The sequence below is a fragment of the Arachis duranensis genome, chromosome 6, assembly GCF_000817695.3.
Source record: "Arachis duranensis cultivar V14167 chromosome 6, aradu.V14167.gnm2.J7QH, whole genome shotgun sequence".
In the NCBI taxonomy this organism is placed as follows: Eukaryota; Viridiplantae; Streptophyta; class Magnoliopsida; order Fabales; family Fabaceae; genus Arachis; species Arachis duranensis.
The window spans coordinates 79,013,423-79,022,120 of NC_029777.3; positions in this window are offsets into that span (position 1 = coordinate 79,013,423).

Genomic DNA, 8,698 nt, shown 5'->3' on the forward strand with positions numbered 1-8,698 from the left:
TGAATGCGATCACGTGCCTCATTAAAAAAAACACGCTAGGGGCGATTTCTGGACCTACCAAAGCCCAATCCAACTAATTTCTGAAGCTATTAGAGGCCAAATTCAAGAAGGATAAAGAGGGGGAGCAATTAGGTCTAGTTAGAAACATGCTTTATGTCATATTCTAGAGAGATAAGCTCTCTCTTCTCTCTAGAATTAGGGCAGATTAGATTAGATTTCTCTTAGGTGTAGGTTTTAATTCTTGCTTTGATTTAGTTTCCTTGCAATTTATTGTTCTTAGTTCTTTGTTCTTTTAGTTTTACTTTCTATTTCTCTTATTTTGTTGCCTTTTTTTTCATGACTATTGTTGATTTTAATTTCCATTAATGCAATTTATGTTTTATGTTTCTTATTGTTTAATTGAGTTGTTAGTATGGTTTTCTTGCATTGCGTAGTTGTAGATTTTATATTTCTTGCTAATTTACTATGCTTTCCTTTTATGCCTTCCAAATATTTGATAAAATGCTTGGTTGGATTTTAGCGTAGATTTTTATACTCTTGGCTTGTGAATGAGAATTTAGGTCCCTTGAGATCATTGATGTCCAGTTTCATTGGTGATTTAGGATTGTTAGTTGGTTGTAGAACCAACTATGTCCACTTGACTTAACCCTCAAATGTTAGAGGAAAACTAAATGGAATTAACTCTTTCTAATTACCATGTTGTGGTCCATGATCTAAGATAGGAACCTTTGACTCTTAGTCCTTGCCATGTGTAAAACCCGGTTAATTAACGGCTAATTAACCCATAAATGAGAATTTATTTTAGAAAGCCCAAAATGTTATTTTTGTAGCTAAATATGATAGAGATGATTGAGACGAGAATTTTGGTACTAATTTTATAGAATTCGGACCAAGATTGGACCGAACGGGCCAAACCGGGCCAACCGGACCCAAAGTGGGCCCTTGGCCCAACATAACTAGACCAAAACCCTAGTTTTCAGCATTCTCTCTCCTCACTAAACACACTCACATGCTGAAAATGGAGGCCATGGAGGGAAGAACACTCTCTCAAGTTCTTTCTCTCACTTGATCTTCAAACCACCATAACTTTTGATCTAGAGCTCCGATTGCCGCTCCGTTTGCGGCCACGCGTTCACCGCGGAGAGCTCTACAAAACCTATACAATTAATTTTGAGGTAAGCCACGTTTTTCTCTTCGAAATTCCAGCCTTGTTTTCGAGTTTTATGAGCGAAAATGTTGAGATTTTGGGCTTTTTGATGTTATAGGACCCAACTCTCTTGAAGGAGAAGGTTAATCTTGTCTCCTTAGACCTTGGGTGTGGTAAGATTCTCAAACCTAGTGTAATTTGTTGTTCTATGATGTTTGGGTATTGAGATGTTGTGTATGGGTATGATGATTGTGGCTTAGGTTGTGTATGTGTGAATATTGGAGCTTGATTGGTGATATTGAAAAGCTTAAAAAGGAATTTGGTGGTGAAAAATCTGTTCTTGGAGGTGTTGAGACCTTGAGAGCTTGTGGATAAGTGATTTGGAAGTGCTCCAGTTGAGCTTGGGAAATCGGCTAAGGTATGGTTTCGGTTTCCCGTATCTAATATGTAATGTGGTAGGAAATACTTAGGCTAGAGGCCCTAAGATAGGCATTGAATGGTTGATGTTGTTGAATGATTGAGATATATGATGTGGTCATATATGTGATGATGATTATTGATGCCTTGGTGGTATGATGTATGAGAAATATGCATGTTGTGATATATGCTTGATGATTGGTTATGGTTGAATTGTGGGTTGAACCATGTTGATGGTGAGTATGATATTGATTGTGTACAATGATGATTTAGTGGAATTGGTGTTGTTGAGAATTGGCATGAGGAAGAGTATATGATATGTCAATATGTTTGAGTTTGAGCCACTTGGGTGAAGTGGGTTAAAATGATGAGATAGTGATTTTGTAAATTGTGGTAATGTGTCAATGTGTGAGTTGAAGAGGCTTGATGTTGAATTTGATATATATTGATTGATCTCAAAGAAAAGGGATGAAATTGGCATGTTTTGATTGATTTTGAAAAGAGTTGAATATGGCTTGTTTTGAAAATGGCATGTTGTGGTTTTGTATAAAAAACATGGTTTTTGGGCATACTTTGACGGGACATAACTTGGACTACGGATCTCTATTTTGTACCAAATCTGTTTAGAAAGGAAATTGGATCCGGGATGTCCCTACCGTTTGAAGAACAGGTGAAAAACGATTTAAAATGAGGAAGTTATGTCCGTCGGAAGATTGGGGGTTGAAACTGTGAATTCTGCAGCTTTTAACTTAGAAAATTTTTAGCAGAATGACCCCCGCGCGTAGGCGCACTTGGCGCGTACGCGCCGTTCTTCTCGAAAGTGCCATCCACGCGTGCGCGTGATGTGCGCGGGCGCACCGATGTGCTGCACCCAATGCCCAGCCATTTTCCAGAGAGTTATGCCAGAACTGTGCCAGTTTTGTGCCTGGGGCACGAGAGTACCCACGCGTACGCGTGGTTGACGCGTGCGCGTCGTTTAACTAGTTTTCAATCCACGCGTTAGCGTGCATGACGCTTACGCGTCGATGAGTTTTCGAGGCCATCCATGCGTGAGCGTGGAGTGCGCGTACGCGTGGACCTGTTTTCATCCCAAAGTTGATTTTTGAGTTTTAAAAGCCAAATTTCATACTTCTAAGCCTCCGATCTCACTACTTATGCCTTAAATCATTATGATATGTCGAGCTATGAGAAGAAGGGCTAGTGAATGTGGCAACTTGCGAGTGAAGCAAGGGAAAAATGGATGATCAATGAGGATCAAGCATGAATATGTGAGATGCAGAGGATGGTGGTGGAAGTGCTTGTTATGCCATAGGTCGAAAGGCTGTAATTGTTAATGAAACTGCTGGTTATGGATTTAACCGTGAGCCAGAATGGCTGTGTATAATATGAATATTGGCTGGTTCTGGACTGAACCGTGAGCCGGATGGCTGATATGCATGTATACATGCATATATATGCTGTTGAATGAATTGTGAATGTTGCACTTCCATTAGCGGAGATGAGAGTTTCCCTGGGAGAAAGCAGTGGCTAGCCACCATGTGCTCCAGATCGAGACTTGAAGCTCTTTTGACCCTATGTCGTCAGGGTGGCCGGGCACTGTAAAATTCCCAGACGAGCTCACCCCCAAAAATATTCACCGGTGATGGTGATAGATAAATATTCACCAGTGATGGTGATGGATATGGATCATGATTATGATCAAGTTATAATGAGCATGACTCAAGTTGGGGAGACACGACAGAGGGACAGTCCAATGGTTAACTGCCAGGACTTGTCGGGTTGGCTCTATAACCGACAGATGTATCATCAGCCACAAGGGACAGGCATTCATCATATGCGTACTATATGAATTGTTTGAGATTGCCTATTTGACTGCATATTACTTGCTAATTGTCTAAATGCCTTACTTGTTCCTATTTGTATATTTCTTGTCTGATATAACTGTGTTTGCTACATTATACTCCTGTTGGTGGTTGGGAGGTTTGAAGGAATTGGAAAGGGAAGTATTAGTTAGACTGAAGTATCTTTAGTTAGATGCCCTTTATGGTTTAGCTTGTTTATAAGCTTTGATATTATCTGGAGGAAGTTCTAGGATTGCCTTTGGCTTTCCTCCATTATTATGTATTATATATGTGGAAGCTGTTACCATGCTGGGGACCTCTGGTTCTTACCCATGCGGATTTTGTGGTTTTCAAATGCAGGACGTGAGGTTTCCCGCTGAGGCATGCTGGAGACTTCTAGATTTGCGAAGATCCTTTGTTCTCGGGGCTATGTTTTGGTTTATATGTTTTGCTTAGATACTTTTATCTCCATTAAATAATACAAACTTTGATGACTCCTCTTATGAGAGATTTTGGAGATTAGGTTTTATGTATTTGTGTCCCTTTGGGTTTCCTTTGGGGTTTTCCTTATTTTTATCATATGTATATATTGCTACGCTCGGACCGGTTATCTTCGCAGCCGGATTTTGAGTCTTGATATTCCTGTTTTTGACACTCTTTTGCATATATATTATCACGCGTTGGTTATCCTTGTTCGTTACGTTATCGATCGGAGTGTTGCGTTTTCGAGTTGCGATTTTTGTTTACCCCTTTTTTCTACAAAGGCTCCTAGTTATAATCAATCATTCATACTACTATACGTACTAAATTTTTATTTTAGAGGTCGTAATACCTTGCCATCTCTGAATTATGACCTAACCATAAGACTTTGTATGGTAGGGTGTTACATTATGGTATCAGAGCAGTTCGTTCCTGTAGAGCCTGAGGGATATACTGACTATGCTTATGTGCATTCTCTGTGTGTGTGTTATGTGCTATTAGTATATCTGCTTGATATAATTGGCATAAACGTTCATGAGCATGCATTTGGGACTTTGAAGCACTAGACTTCCGATATTGAGATTGATCAACTTAATATCGATTGTTTGGTGTGTATAGGAACCGGATGGCGCCTCGTGGACGCGGTAGAGGTAGTGTGAGAGGTCGTACGAATGCTCGTGCGTCAGAGAATAACCCTAATGACCCGGTGAACTTTATGACTGCGTTGGAGAACATGGCTGCTGCTATGCAAGCCACTGCTGAGGCTCTTGGTCAACAGATGAACAACCATGGTAATGATGGAGGTGGAGTTCAGGGCCCGATGACACTGGCAAACTTTTTAAAGGATAATCCGCCTAAGTTTAAAGGAACTACTAGTCCGACTGAGGCTGATACATGGTTTCAGGCTATAGAGCGAGCGCTGCAAGCATAAGTGGTGCCTGAAGGACAGCGTGTCGAGTTTGCTACCTATATGCTCACAGGTGAAGCGTCGCATTGGTGGCAAGGTATCCGACGTCTTCTGCAGCAGGGTGATGACTATATCACCTGGGATGTTTTCCAAGAAGAGTTCTATAAGAAGTACTTTCTGACTTCTGCTAAGACAGCTAAGGAACTTGAGTTACTGCAGCTGAAGCAGGGTACTATGTCCATATCAGAGTATACTGACAAGTTTGAGGAGCTGTTCAGGTTCTCTCGTATGTGCCAAGGGACTCCGGTGGAATATGAGGAATGGAAGTGTGTTAAGTATGAAGGAGGACTCCGGAGTGATATTTTTAGTTCAGTGGGACCAATGGAGATTAGGACTTTCTCTGAATTAGTGAACAAGTGTAGGGTTGTTGAAGAGTGTGTGAAAAGGGCAACTGCTGAGAAAGGGAGTCACAAAGGATCATTCCTACAGAACCGAGGGAAGAGCTTTGCACCTAGGGGTCCGTCTTTCAAGAGGGGAAGCTCTTTCAAGAGGCCCAACAACAACAACTCCCAAGGAAAAAGGTATGGTAAGCAGCCTCAGAATGATCAAGCTTGTACTAGGTGTGGAAGTCACCATCCGGGAGCACCATGCAAGGCCGGATGGGGTTTGTGCTACAATTGTGGAAAGGCGGGGCATAAAGCCGCAAATTGTCCGGAGAAGCAGAAACAAGGTGCTGGAAAGGCACAACAGACTGGTCGGGTGTTCACCACCTCAGCTATAGGTGCCGAGGGATCCGAGACACTTATTTGAGGTAACTGTGAAATGGCGGGTCAAACTTTAAATGCTTTATTTGATTCGGGAGCATCACATTCATTCATTGCATTTGAGAAAGCCCATGAGTTAGGACTGAAGATTGTAACTTTAGGTTATGATCTAAGAGTGTACAATGCTACCCATGAAGCCACGGTAACTAGGCTAGGATGTCCGGAAGTTTCCTTTAGGTTCAAGCAGCGTGATTTTATTCATAATTTAGTCTGTTTGCCAATGATCGGTCTTGATCTTATCTTGGGATTGGACTGGTTACCTAAGAACCATGTTCTGCTAGATTGTTCTACAAAGTCGGTGTACTTTATGCCGGAAGATACTGAAGGGCCGGTCGTGGTGAATAATTATTACTTGAATTCGATGATGGTGAACTGTTCCAGAACCGAATGTCAGGGTATCATGTTGTTAGCCGCGGGTGTTTCGGGTGATGATCAAAGGTTGGAGAAGATTCCGGTTGTGTATGAGTTTCCGGAAGTGTTTCCTGATGATATTGATGAGTTTCCACCTAACCGAGAGGTTGAGTTTGCTATTGAGTTGGTACCCGGGGCGGGACCAATCTCAAGTGCTCCTTATAGGATGTCACCGTTAGAGATGAACGAGCTAAAGTCTCAGTTAGAAGATTTGTTGGGAAGAATTTTATACGACCAAGTATCTCTCCGTGGGGTGCTCTAGTATTACTGGTAAAGAAGAAGGATAGGAGTATGCGGCTCTGTGTGGATTACAGGCAGCTGAACAAGGTCATAATAAAGAATAAGTACCCATTGCCGAGAATTGATGATCTCATGGATCAGTTATAAGGAGCTGGAGTTTTCTCCAAGATCGATTTGCGATCCGGTTATCACCAGATAAGGGTGAGGGGTGAGGATATCCCTAAGACCGCTTTCAGGACTCGTTATGGTCATTACGAGTACACTGTAATGTCTTTCGGGTTGACGAACGCTCCTGCAGTGTTTATGGACTACATGGATAGAGTTTTCCATCCGTTTTTGGATAAATTCGTTATTGTCTTCATTGATGACATACTGATTTATTCCAAGACTGAAGAAGAGCATGCGGAACACTTGAGGACCGTGTTGCAGATTCTAAAGGAGAAGAAACTTTAAGCAAAACTGTCTAAGTGCAAGTTTTGGAAGAGTGATGTGAAGTTTTTGGGTCACGTGGTGAGTAAGAAGGGAATAGCCGTAGATCCAACTAAGGTGGAGGCTGTGATGGATTGGAAGCAAACAACCACCGTAACAGAGATAATGAGTTTTCTGGGTTTAGCTGGCTATTACCGAAGGTTTATCAAGGGCTTTTCACAGATAGCTTTGCCAATGACAAAGTTAACCCGCAAAGACACTCCGTTTGTTTGGACTCCTGAGTGCGAGGAGAGCTTTCAGACATTGAAAAAAAAGTTGACCACTGCACCTGTGTTAGTGTTACCCGAGCCGAATGAGCCATTTGAGGTGTATTGCGATGCCTCATTGAAGGGTCTAGGGTGCGTGCTGATGCAGCATCATAATGTGGTGGCGTATGCCTCACGACAGTTGAGACCTCATGAAGTTAGTTACCCTACGCACGATTTGGAACTCGCTGCGGTTGTGTTTGCCTTGAAGGTGCGGAGGCATTACCTCTATGGGGTTAAGTTCCAAGTTTTCTCTGATCATAAGAGCTTGAAGTACCTCTTTGATCAGAAAGAGCTTAATATGAGGCAGAGGAGGTGGATGGAATTGTTGAAGGACTACGACTTTGAGTTGCATTACCATCCGGGAAAGGCGAATGTAGTGGCGGATGCGTTAAGTCGAAAGTCGTTATATGCGGCTTGGATGATGCTTCAAGAGGAGAAGTTGCTCAAGGGATTCGAGAGTCTAAAAATTGGTGCTCGATTCGAGAAGTATCCGGAACTTTGTGTTTGAGCCGATTAGAAATCTCAAGTGACTTTAAGTCCAAACTCCTAAAGGCTCATCAGAATGATGAAGCTTTATGGAAGGTGTTACCGGCCATTGAGCAAGGAAAACAGTGGAGAGTGTCGGAAGAAAAAGATGGGTTATGGAGATTCAAGGGTAGGATCATTGTGCCGGATGTTGGCACTTTGAGACAAGACATTTTAAAGGAGGCACACAAAAGCGGATTCTCCATTCACCCGGGAAGTACTAAGATGTACCATGATTTAAAGGCGATGTTTTGGTGGCCGGGTATGAAGAATGATGTGGCGGAATGTGTATCAAAGTGCTTAACTTGTCAAAAGGTAAAGATTGAACATCAAAGACCTTCCGGGATGTTGCAACCTTTAGAGATTCCGCAATGGAAGTGGGAAAGTATTGCAATGGACTTTGTGTCAGGATTGCCAAGGACTAGGGCTGGTTTTGATGCTATCTGGGTGATTGTGGACCGACTGACGAAGTCAGCTCACTTTTTACCCATTCAGATGACTTACACCCTTGAGGAGTTAGCACGATTATACATAAAGGAGATTGTGAGAATTCATGGTGTACCTGCTACTATAATCTCTGATAGAGATCCTCGTTTCACTTCAAGGTTTTGGGGTGCATTTCAGAAAGCTTTTGGAACCCGATTAAGCTTGAGCACGGCTTACCATCCTCAAACAGATGGTCAATCCGAAAGGACGATCCAAACACTAGAGGATATGTTGAGAGCTTGTGTTTTGGACCAACCGGCGAGTTGGGATCGGTATATGCCATTAGTGGAGTTTACATACAATAATAGTTATCATGCGAGCATCGGAATGGCTCCGTATGAGGCCTTGTATGGGAGGAAATATCAATCTTCGCTATGTTGGTATGAAGCTGGAGAGAAAAGCTTGTTAGGGCCGGAAATGATAGCTGAGACTACTGAACAAGTCAAGAAAATCCGTGATAGGATGCTTACGGTGCAAAGTCGTCAAAAGAGTTACGCCGATCAGAGGCGAAAGCCCTTAGAATTTGAGGAAGGAGATCATGTTTTCCTTAAGGTTACTCCGACCACGGGAGTAGGTAGGGCGATTAAGGCAAAGAAGTTGAATCCTCGATACATTGGTCCATTTCAGATCCTGGAGAGGATTGGATCGGTGGCGTATCGGATGGCTCTACCACCTCATCTTTC